Source organism: Amia ocellicauda, unplaced genomic scaffold, assembly GCF_036373705.1.
Source record: "Amia ocellicauda isolate fAmiCal2 unplaced genomic scaffold, fAmiCal2.hap1 HAP1_SCAFFOLD_26, whole genome shotgun sequence".
Lineage (NCBI taxonomy): Eukaryota > Metazoa > Chordata > Actinopteri > Amiiformes > Amiidae > Amia > Amia ocellicauda.
The window spans coordinates 1334969-1346752 of NW_027102823.1; the positions used below are offsets into that span (position 1 = coordinate 1334969).

At 46.3% G+C, this 11784-nt stretch overlaps 3 non-coding genes and 8 pseudogenes across 3 annotated transcripts; all 11 read right to left on the bottom strand.

Moving 5' to 3' along the window:
- Positions 1-181: 181 nt before the first annotated feature.
- LOC136727072 (5S ribosomal RNA) lies at positions 182-300 on the bottom strand. Its single transcript, XR_010808400.1, has one exon. It is a non-coding gene; the product is annotated as a 5S ribosomal RNA (ribosomal RNA).
- A 550-nt stretch (positions 301-850) lies between these two features.
- On the bottom strand, positions 851-969 carry LOC136727132 (uncharacterized; annotated as a pseudogene).
- Positions 970-1522: 553 nt separating this feature from the next.
- Positions 1523-1641, bottom strand: LOC136727214 (5S ribosomal RNA). The gene has a single exon (XR_010808413.1). It is a non-coding gene; the product is annotated as a 5S ribosomal RNA (ribosomal RNA).
- A 221-nt stretch (positions 1642-1862) lies between these two features.
- LOC136726611 (uncharacterized) lies at positions 1863-1981 on the bottom strand (annotated as a pseudogene).
- Positions 1982-2195: 214 nt separating this feature from the next.
- Positions 2196-2314, bottom strand: LOC136727191 (uncharacterized; annotated as a pseudogene).
- A 221-nt stretch (positions 2315-2535) lies between these two features.
- LOC136726984 (5S ribosomal RNA) lies at positions 2536-2654 on the bottom strand. The gene has a single exon (XR_010808355.1). It is a non-coding gene; the product is annotated as a 5S ribosomal RNA (ribosomal RNA).
- Positions 2655-2881: 227 nt separating this feature from the next.
- Positions 2882-3000, bottom strand: LOC136726540 (uncharacterized; annotated as a pseudogene).
- Positions 3001-3215: 215 nt separating this feature from the next.
- LOC136727115 (uncharacterized) lies at positions 3216-3334 on the bottom strand (annotated as a pseudogene).
- A 217-nt stretch (positions 3335-3551) lies between these two features.
- LOC136726838 (uncharacterized) lies at positions 3552-3670 on the bottom strand (annotated as a pseudogene).
- Positions 3671-3879: 209 nt separating this feature from the next.
- Positions 3880-3998, bottom strand: LOC136727199 (uncharacterized; annotated as a pseudogene).
- A 217-nt stretch (positions 3999-4215) lies between these two features.
- Positions 4216-4334, bottom strand: LOC136726839 (uncharacterized; annotated as a pseudogene).
- Positions 4335-11784: the final 7450 nt, after the last annotated feature.

The following is an 11784-nucleotide window of genomic DNA, read 5'->3' on the forward strand; positions in this document are numbered from 1 at the left end:
ATTGACGGAATTTCAAGCAAAAAATAAAAAAATAAAAAAAAATGAAAAATGAAGGGAAAAATATCAGTGCAGCAAAAGTTGTTGAAAGTAGCCGGGTACGTGTACAATTCTTCAATTATATCTCCTGGAGACAGAAAGAGAGTATTAAGAGCTACGATGAAGTTACCCAGGAGACGTAAAAAGCTTGCAGCACCTGGTATTTCTAGGAGGTCTCCCATCCAAGTACTGACCAGGCCCTGCCCCGTTTAGCTTCCGAGATCTGACGAGATCGGGCGCATTCAGGACGGTGTGGCCGCAAGCCGAGAGGCCTGGCTGCATGATGTCTCTTAAAGGTTGGCGGGTATTGACGGAACTTCCAGCAAAAAAAAAAAAAAAAAAGAAAAATGGATGGAAAAATATCAGTGCAGCAAATGGTGTTGACAGTAGCTGGGTACGTGTACAATACTTCAATTATATCTCCTCCAGACAGATAGAGAGTATTAAGAGCTACGATAAAGTTACCCAGGAGACGTAAAAGCTTGCAGCACTAGGTATTTCCAGGAGGTCTCACATTCAAGTACTGACCAGGTCCTGCCCCGTTTAGCTTCCGAGATCTGACGATATCATGCGCGTTCAGGACGGTGTGGCCGAAAGCCAAGAGGCCCGGCTGCATGATGTCTCTTTAAGGCTGGCGGGTATTGACGGAACTTCCAGCAAAATAAAAAAGAAAAAAGAAAAATGGAGGGAAAAATATCAGTGCAGCAAAAGTTGTTGAAAGTAGCCGGGTACGTGTACAATTCTTCAATTATATCTCCTGGAGACAGAAAGAGAGTATTAAGAGCTACGATGAAGTTACCCAGGAGACGTAAAAAGCTTGCAGCACCTGGTATTTCTAGGAGGTCTCCCATCCAAGTACTGACCGGGCCCTGCACCGTTTAGTTTCCGAGATCTGACGAGATCGGGCGCATTCAGGACGGTGTGGCCGCAAGCCGAGAGGCCTGGCTTCATGATGTCTCTTAAAGGTTGGCGGGTATTGACGGAACTTCCAGCAAAAAAAAAAAAAAAAAAGAAAAATGGATGGAAAAATATCAGTGCAGCAAATGGTGTTGACAGTAGCTGGGTACGTGTACAATACTTCAATTATATCTCCTCCAGACAGATAGAGAGTATTAAGAGCTACGATAAAGTTACCCAGGAGACGTAAAAGCTTGCAGCACTAGGTATTTCCAGGAGGTCTCACATTCAAGTACTGACCAGGTCCTGCCCCGTTTAGCTTCCGAGATCTGACGATATCATGCGCGTTCAGGACGGTGTGGCCGAAAGCCGAGAGGCCTGGCTGCATGATGTCTCTTAAAGGCTGGCGGGTATTGACGGAACTTCCAGCAAAAAAAAAAAAAAAAAAAATGGAAAATGGAGAGAAAAATATCAGCGCAGCAAAGGCTGTTGAAAGTAGCCGGGTACGTGTACAATACTTCACTTATATCTCCTCCAGACAGATAGAGAGTATTAAGAGCTACGATTAAGTTTCCCAGGAGACCTAAATAGCTTGCAGCACCAGGTATTTCCAGGAGGTCTCCCATCCAAGTACTGACCAGGCCCTGCCCCGTTTAGCTTCCGAGATCTGACGAGATCGGGCGTATTCAGGACGGTGTGGCCGCAAGCCAAGAGGCTTGGCTGCATGATGTCTCTTAAAGGCTGGCGGGTATTGACGGAACTTCCAACAAAAAATAAAAAATAAATAAATAGAAAAATGGAGGGAAAAATATCAGTGCAGGACAGGGTGTTGAAAGTAGCCGGGTACATGTACAATTCTTCAATTATATCTCCTCCAGACTGAATGAGAGTATTAAGAGCTACGCTAAAGTTACCCAGGAGATGTAAAAGGCTTGCAGCACCTGGTATTTCCAGGAGGTCACCCATCCAATTACTGACCAGGCCCTGCCCAGTTTTTCTTCCGAGATCTGACGAGATCTTGCGTCTTCAGGACGGTGTGGCCTCAAGCCAAGGGCCTGGCTGCATGATGTCTCTTAAAGGCTGGTGGGTATTGATGGAACTTCCAGCAAAAAACAAAAGAAAAAAGACAAATGGAGGGAAAAATATCAGTGCAGCAAAGCGTGTTGAAGGTAGCCGGGTACGTGTACAATCCTTCAATTATATCTCCTCCAGACAGATAGAGAGTATTAAGAGCTACGATAAAGTTACCCAGGAGACGTAAAAGCTTGCAGCACCAGGTATTTCCAGGAGGTCTCACATTCAAGTACTGACCAGGTCCTGCCCCGTTTAGCTTCCGAGATCTGACGAGATCGGGCGCGTTCAGGATGGTGGGGCCGCAAGCCGAGATGTCTGGCTGCATGATGTCTCTTAAAGGCTGGCGGGTATTGACGGAATTTCCAGCAAAAAAAAAAAAAAAAAAAAATAGAAAAATGGAGGGAAAAATATCAGTGCAGGAAAGGGTGTTGAAAGTAGCCGGGTACGTGTACAATTCTTCAATTATGTCTTCTCCAGACAGAAAGAGAGTATTAAGAGCTACGATGAAGTTACCCAGGAGACGTAAAAAGCTTGCAGCACCTGGTATTTCTAGGAGGTCTCCCATCAAAGTACTGACCAGGCCCTGCCCCGTTTAGCTTCCGAGATCAGACGAGATCGGGCGCATTCAGGACAGTGTGGCCACAAGCCGAGAGGCCTGGCTGCATGATGTCTCTTAAAGGTTGGCGGGTATTGACGGTAATTCCAGCAAAAAAAAAAAAAAAAAAAAAAAAAAAAAAGAAAAATGGATGGAATAATATCAGTGCAGCAAAGGGTGTTGACAGTAGCTGGGTACGTGTACAATACTTCAATTATATCTCCTCCAGACAGAAAGAGAGTATTAAGAGCTACGATGAAGTTACCCAGGAGACGAAAAAGCTAGCAGCACCTGGTATTTCCAGGAGGTCACCCATCCAAGTACTGACCTGGACCTGCCCCGTTTTGCTTTCGAGATCTGACGAGATCGGGCGCGTTCAGGCCGGTGTGGCCTCAAGCCAAGAGGCCTGGCTGCATGATGTCTCTTAAAGGCTGGAGGGTATTGACGGAACTTCCAGCAAAATAAAAAAGAAAAAAGAAAAATGGAGGGAAAAATATCAGTGCAGCAAAGGGTGTTGAAAGTAGCCGGGTACGTGTAGAATTCTTCAATAATATCTCCTCCAGACTGAAAGAGAGTACTAAGAGCTACGATGAAGTTACCCAGGAGACGAAAAAGCTTGCTGCACCTGGTATTTCCAGGAGGTCACCCATCCAAGTACTGACCAGGCCCTGCCCCGTTTAGCTTTTGAGATCTGACGAGATCGGGCGCGTTCAGGACGGTGTGGCTGCAAGCCAAAAAGCCTGGCTGCATGATGTCTCTTAAAGGCTGGTGTGTATTGACGGAACTTCCAGCAAAAAAAAAAAAAAAAGAAAAAAAAATGGAGGGAAAAATATCAGTGCAGCAAAGGGTGTTGAAAGTAGCCGGGTACGTGTAGAATTCTTCAATAATATCTCCTCCAGACTGAAAGAGAGTACTAAGAGCTACGATGAAGTTACCCAGGAGACGAAATAACTTGCAGCACTTGATATCTCCAGGAGGTCAGCCATCCAAGTACTGACGAACCCTTGCCCCGTTTAGCTTCCGAGATCTGATGAGATTGGGCGCGTTCAGGACGGTGTGGCCGCAAGCCAAGAGGCCTGGCTGCATGATGTCTCTTAAAGGCTGACGGGTATTGACGGAACTGCCAGCAAAAAAAAAAAGAAAAATAGAGGGAAATATACCAGTGCAGCAAAGGGTGTTGAAAGTAGCCGGGTACGTGTACAATTCTTCAATTATATCTCCTGGAGACAGAAAGAGAGTATTAAGAGCTACGATGAAGTTACCCAGGAGACGTAAAAAGCTTACTGCACCTGGTATTTCCAGGAGGTCACCCATCCAAGTACTGACCAGGCCCTGCCCCGTTTAGCCTTCGAGATCTGACGAGATCGGGCGCGTTCAGGACGGTGTGGCTGCAAGCCAAAAAGCCTGGCTGCATGATGTCTCTTAAAGGCTGGTGTGTATTGACGGAACTTCCAGCAAAAAAAAAAAAAAAAGAAAAAAAAATGGAGGGAAAAATATCAGTGCAGCAAAGGGTGTTGAAAGTAGCCGGGTACGAGTAGAATTCTTCAATAATATCTCCTCCAGACTGAAAGAGAGTACTAAGAGCTACGATGAAGTTACCCAGGAGACGAAATAACTTGCAGCACTTGATATCTCCAGGAGGTCAGCCATCCAAGTACTGACGAACCCTTGCCCCGTTTAGCTTCCGAGATCTGATGAGATTGGGCGCGTTCAGGACGGTGTGGCCGCAAGCCAAGAGGCCTGGCTGCATGATGTCTCTTAAAGGCTGACGGGTATTGACGGAACTTCCAGCAAAAAAAGAATGGATAAAGAAAAATGGAGGGAAAAATATCAGTGCAGCAATGGGTGTTGAAAGTAGCCGGGTACGTGTACAATACTTCAATTATATCTCCTCCAGACAGAAAGAGAGTATTAAGAGCTACGATGAACTCACCTAAAGGATTATTAGGAACACCATACTAATACTGTGTTTGACCCCCTTTCGCCTTCAGAACTGCTTTATTTCTACGTGGCATTGATTCAACAAGGTGCTGAAAGCATTCTTTAGAAATGTTGGCCCATATTGATAGGATAGCATCTTCCAGTTGATGGAGATTTGTGTGATGCACATCCAGGGCACGAAGCTCCCGTTCCACCACATCCCAAAGATGCTCTATTGGGTTGAGATCTGGTGACTGTGGGGGCCAGTTTAGTACAGTGAACTCATTGTCATGTTCAAGAAACCAATTTGAAATGATTCGACCTTTGTGACATGGTGCATCATCCTGCTGGAAGTAGCCATCAGAGGATGGGTACATGGTGGTCAAAAAGGGATGGACATGGTCAGAAACAATGCTCAGGTAGGCCGTAGCATTTAAACGATGCCCAATTGGCACTAAGGGGCCTAAAGTGTGCCAAGAAGACATCCCCCACACCATTACACCACCACCACCAGCCTGCACAGTGGTAACAAGACATGATGGATCCATGTTCTCATTCTGTTTACGCCAAATTCTGACTCTACCATCTGAATGTCTCACCTCTTTTTCCTATTTGTAGTGGAGATGAGTGGTACCCGGTGGGGTCTTCTGCTGTTGTAGCCCATCCGCCTCAAGGTTGTACGTGTTGTGGCTTCACAAATGCTTTGCTGCATACCTCGTTTGTAACGAGTGGTTATTTCAGTCAAAGTTGCTCTTCTATCAGCTTGAATCAGTCGGCCCATTCTCCTCTGACCTCTAGCATCAACAAGGCATTTTCGCCCACAGGACTGCCGCATACTGGATGTTTTTCCCTTTTCACACCATTCTTTGTAAACCCTAGAAATGGTTGTGTGTGAAAATCCCAGTAACTGAGCAGATTGTGAAATACTCAGACCGGCCCGTCTGGCACCAACAACCATGCCACGCTCAAAATTGCTTAAATCACCTTTCATTCCCATTCAGACATTCAGTTTGGAGTTCAGGAGATTGTCTTGACCAGGACCACACCCCTAAATGCATTGAAGCAACTGCCATGTGATTGGTTGATTAGATAATTGCATTAATGAGAAATTGAACAGGTGTTCCTAATAATCCTTTAGGTGAGTGTATATGTATGTATGTGTATGTATGTCCAATTGCTTTGACAATACAAATGAAATGAATTGAGAGAGAGAGAGAGAGAGAGAGAGAGAGAGGAATATGAGCTCCTAAAAAACATTTGTTTTTATACATAAGCGGATTTAATTTGTGATTTACAAATGAATATATAGCACTATAAACATACACAGAAGACATGGAATAGAAATTCAGAAGAAAAAGTATTCAAAAAATAATAATTTTAAGAGAAACACAAAAAGAAGAAAGCAGAGAGACAGTTCAGGAAGAAAAGTCAGAAAAGAAAAGCTGAAGACAAGAATTGGAGGTAAGAGCAAATAATTAAACAAAAAAATATGTATTAATAAAATAAATAAGCATTCTCAGTAGTTGACTCAGCCAATGAAAATGCAGAGCTCCGATTTGAATAGAGTGACAGTAGGAGAGAGCCCAACTGCCACTGAGACTGATAGAAATCTATCGAACAGCAGTCTGACTGCAGAGCTGCCTTTTGAAATCCGATACCCTGAAGACATTCGCTCTGCACAGGCTAAGAAGGACTACAAACAAGCTGTGATGAGAGCATCTCCTGAGACCCTCATCCTAGACTACACCGGTAAAGGAGAAAACAGGGTCAAGAACAATCTACTGTTCTACACCGCCTTTCACAAAACCCTGTGCCAGACATACCCCAATAACAACAAGAGGGGCATTAGCAGAGGCAGGCAGATCTCAGTGCTGGTAGAGAAAGACACAGACAGTGTGATGCTCACTTTTAATGTATACCACAACGGGACCATCATGGTGCAGGGCAGCGAGAGCAGCCTGGACCAATTAGCTCTCGGCTTCCACACCTCAAAGCAGCAGACTGAGGTAGAGAAACAAGAGCCAGAGCCGGCTACCCTGCAGTCTGCCCCCAGCCACACGGAGCCAGACAGTGCCCCATCTCCCACAGACTGCCCCCCTGTCTCCCCAAAACTCTCCAGCAACATTAAAACACTAAAGGAATGCCTATCAGTGCTGGAGCTGGAGTTTGCGGAGTTCAGGGAGCAGACCTTGAGCACCCTGGCCCAGACCTCCTTGTGCGATCAGCTCCGGGATGAGATGCACAGACTAAAGATGCAGCACAAGGCTGAGATCCATGAGCTGAGAGCAGCAGTGAGAGACCTGGAGGAGCAGAGCCAAACCCTGAGGACGGAGCTGCGCAGAGCGAGGGAGGAGCTGACCTGGACACCCCAGCACAGCTAGCTGAGGAGCCTGCAGAGCCAGCTGGAGGAGCTAAGAGAGGAGCTACACATCACTGGAGCACAGAGACTGCACTGCACTGACCCCACAACACCTCCAACCCCTGACGCACCCACTGATCCACCCACACTCCCCACCACTCCTGACACACCCACTATCACCAGACCTGCCACTAATACACAACCCCCTGAAACGCCACTCCCCCAAAACACACCCGCTGCCCCCACCACTCCCGACGCAAACCCGGAGTGGCAGGTCAACGCAGAGGTGGTCATTCTGAGCGAATCCAATGGGAAGTTCCTGGTTGAGAGGCGCCTCTTCCCTGGGCGAAAAGTGAAAAAGCTTTGGTGCTCCACAGCACAGAGAGCCCTGGAGCTGCTCTCCAAGAGGAGGCTTTGCCAAGTCAAACACATCCTCATCCACACCGGCACTAACGACCTGAGTGCCCGCAGGGGCGATGTGGCCTCAGCCCTGAGACAGGTAGCAACGAAAGCCACAGAGGAATTCCCAACTGCCAAAATTTCCATCTCCACACTGCTGCCCCGCACAGACGTGCCCCTGCACATCATCCAGGCCATCAACGCAGAAGTGTCCCGAAGATGTGCCCTCCTCCCCAACGTCCACCTGGCACACCACTGAGACATCCAGCCACATCACCTGTATGACCACGTCCACCTCAACAAGACGGGTGTGAGGATCATCTCAAAGGTCCTCAAGGACACAACCCTGGGCCGAAACCCCACACACCCCCACCTCGAGACCAGGAGCAAACCCCCCAGCCCCCGGCCACATCCCCAGCCACCGGCTCCACCCCAGCCCCAGCCCCTGAGACCCCGCGGCCCCATTCCCCACCCCCCCATCCCCAGAGGGCCCGTCCAGCACAGCAGAGCGGACAGCCGGGAACCAGCACAGCCACACAGCCACGCAGCAGCGGCTTCCAGAGCCTGGAGGCCCGATGCTGCCCAGCTGGCCCAGATAAGGCAACTCCTCAGTGTCATCTGTACCACACTGCTGAGTTAACTGAGCCTCAACACACATATATATGGTTGTGGAGATGGAGAGTAAGAAAAAATGTGATTTAATTATTCTGATATTTTGATGCAAAGATAAAATCTGTGAGTGATTATTATGTATATCCATATATAATTATGAATAGTAATATAATATCAGTTGTAGACCACAAATTAAACTTTCTTATGTAGAAGAGACAAGTATAATAAAATATATTAACATGTCCTTTAAAATAAGCAGTTGGAATATGCAGGGTTTACGCTCCTCAACTTTTGGAATGAAGAGCACAGGCCCTGAACTGATCAACACTGTAAATAGTTCAGATGTTTTCATTCTTGTAGAGACTTGGTGCTGTGCAGATATGTCTATACACTGGATGGATACAATGGATACAGGGAGCTGATTGTGCCCTCCTATAAAAAACCCAAAGTCAGGTGTGGCAGGGCCTCGTGGGGGATTATCGTGTGGTACAGGGAGGAGCTCCGAGCAGCCCTATGCCCAGTACAGAGAGGAGACACACACCTGTGGATGAAAATCAGAAAAGACACCCTACAAAATAACACAGATATATACCTATGTGCAATTTATATGCCACCCGCAGACTCCCCCTACTATAATGAGGAAGGCTTTCATGAGCTTCAAAACGAAATCTGCCACTTCCAGACCCTGGGCTCTGTACTGCTGTGTGGCGATCTCAATGCCAGGACTGGCAGAGAGATGGACTACATCAATACAGAGGGGAACACACACCTGTTCGGAGACTCCCCGCTGTGCCACACACACACCTCCACACTGACACAGCCACGACAGCGTGGTAAACAAGAGCAGGAAGCAGGTAGTGCGCCTATGTAAAAGCCTGGGTCTATATATCATCAATGGCAGGACCAGGGGGTACTCTCTGGGGAGATTCACATACTGCTCGGCTCTGGGCAGCAGTGTGGTGGACTACGCCATAACTGACCTGGACCCACAAGCCAACAATGCGTTTATAGTCAGACAACAATCTCCACTATCAGACCACAGCCAAATAACACTTTACCTAAAAAGATCAGCGCAGCCACAAGTCAGAGCCAAACTTCCCACAAAACTGGTCTCCCTGCCACCCAGTTAGAGATGGTCAGAGCCCAGCACAGAGAACTACACAAGAGCCCTGAATAGTGATGAGATTGAAAACATGTTAGACAGATATCAATCCTCACACTATCAAATAAACCAAAACGGAATAAACTCAGCCACCAAAACACTGAATGAAATATTTGAGAGACTGGCTTTAAAATCAAACATTAAAACAATTAAAAACCAAAATATGAAATCGTCTAAAAGAAAAAAAGAACAGTGGTGTGACCAGGAGTGTGAAACTTCTAGGAAACACCTGAGACATCTCTCCAACACTAAACACAGAGAGCCCGACAACCAGGAGGCTCGCCTCAGCTACTGCCAGGCCCTGCGGCACTACAAGCAACTCCTCAGTAAGAAAAAAGACCACTATATGGGCAGAATAAATACCCCAAAAACAAAAAATGAAATACCAATTCAAAATGGAGAAATCTGGAAAACACACTTTGAAAAACTTTACCAAAATGTTGAAAACAATCCAAAGCCAGAACAGGTTAAAATATTAAAAAACCTAAATAAATTGGAAGAAATCATTAAGAATAACCAAAATCCCTTAGATAACCCATTTACAATACAGGAACTAAAACATCAACTCAAAATCCTCAAACCCAGGAAAGCCAGCGGCCCCGACAGCATCAGCCCTGAGATGCTGAAGCACAGCAGCCCGCAGCTGCAGGAGGCTCTGCTCAAACTCTTTAACCTGGTGCTAAGAGCCAGGTGTTTCCCTGAGGTCGGGAATCAAGGATTGATCACCCCGATTTTTAAAAGTGGAGACAAATTAGACCCCAATAACTACTGGGGCAGCTGTGTGAGCAGTAACCTGGGGAAGGTGTTCTGCAGTATCATCAACGCCCAGATACTGGCCTTCCTTACCAAGCACAGTGTCCTGAATAAGAGTCAGATTGGCTTCCTACCAAAACACAGCACAACCGATCATATTTACACTCTACACACCCTCATAAATAAATATACCCAAAACAATAAAGGAAAAATATTTGCCTGTTTTGTAGACTTTAGAAAGGCATTTGACTCAATCTGGCACAAGGGATTATTTTATAAACTTCTACAGAGTGGTGTAGGGGGTAAAGTTTATGACATCATTAAATCAATGTATTCTGAAAACAAATGCGGAGTTCAAATTGGCAACTCAAGAACAGAGTTCTTCACTCAGGGGCGGGGAGTGAGACAGGGCTGCAGTCTGAGTCCAACACTGTTCAACATCTACATCATCGAGTTGGCCACAGTGTTGGAGCAGTCTGACGCCCGCAGCCTAACTCTCCATGACACAGAGATCAAGTTCCTGTTCTATGCAGACGACCTGGTGCTGCTGTCGCCCACAGAGCAGGGGCTTCAGCAGAACCTGGCGCTGCTAGAGCAGTACTGTCAGAAATGGGCCCTGGCAGTCAATCTGGACAAGACCAGAGTTATGGTTTTCCAGAAAAAAGCCCCATCTCAGGGAAACAGGTACCGCTTCACTCTGGGCAGCACTGGATTAGAGCACTGCACCAGATACAACTACCTTGGCCTGACCATCAGTGCATCAGGGAGCTTCAGCCTGGCTATAAACGCATTAAAAGACAAGGCACGCCGGGCATTTTATGCCATAAAGACACAATTTGGGAAAACAACAATACCAATAACTATTTGGATTAAAATATTAAACTCCATCATCCAACCAATCCTGCTATATGGGAGCGAAGTGTGGGGTCCCCTCATGAACCTCAATAACAACAATTGGGACAAAAGCCCCATGGAAATATTCCACCTAGAATTTAATAAAAACATCTTACACGTACACAGAAACGCCCCCACGGCTCTGAGGCTCACAGAGCCCGAACACACAATGACCAAAACAACAACAATTGGGAAAATTGACATGTACCTGAAAAGCAAATACACAAAAGATTAGAGACACGAATTAGAATTACAAAACAAATTGGAATGCTACCGGGCCCTGAATAGAAACATTACATTGGCTGAATACTTAAAAATCCAAAATATAAAAGAGAGACAAAATCTAACTAAATACAGGCTCAGTGACCACAGCCTCGCCATTGAAAAAGGCCGCTACAGAAAATTCTGGGTTGCCAGAGAAGAGCGGCTGTGCAGCCAGTGTGACCTAGGGGAGGTCGAAACACAGGCGCATTTCCTGCTGTCCTGCCCTAAATACACAAAAATCAGGGAGACATACTTTAAAATATTAAAAATGCATATCCCTGAGTTCAGCATGATCCCCGATTGCTGCAAACTCCCCGTCCTGCTGGGAGAGGAGGAGCGCACTGCCTTCTTAGCAGCGCAATATGTATCCACCTGCCACAGCCTGCGAGACAGTGTGTAGACACCAGCCTGTGGCACTCCATTTGCAAAACAAAATAAAAACAGTGATTTTTCTGATGTCATGACACAAATTTTGATACAAACAACAAATATGGTTTATATCCTACTTAATTTTATTTCAATGTGTACTATATTTGTTCCACTGAATCTTGTATTGCAATGTTTTGTCTTGATTGATAGAACATTTGTATCTGCTTTGGCAATATTGTGATAGATCATGCCAATAAAGCACCTTTGAATTGAATTGAAATGAATTGACAGACAGACAGACACACGCACACACACACACACACAGAGCCAGCCAGCCAGACAGCCAGCCAGCTCAGCCATGACATCACGAGCCTCTCTCAGCTGACTGCTATGACATCACAGAGCACGTACATTCCGTTGCTTGCCGTCTGTCAACCACTCAGTCACTGC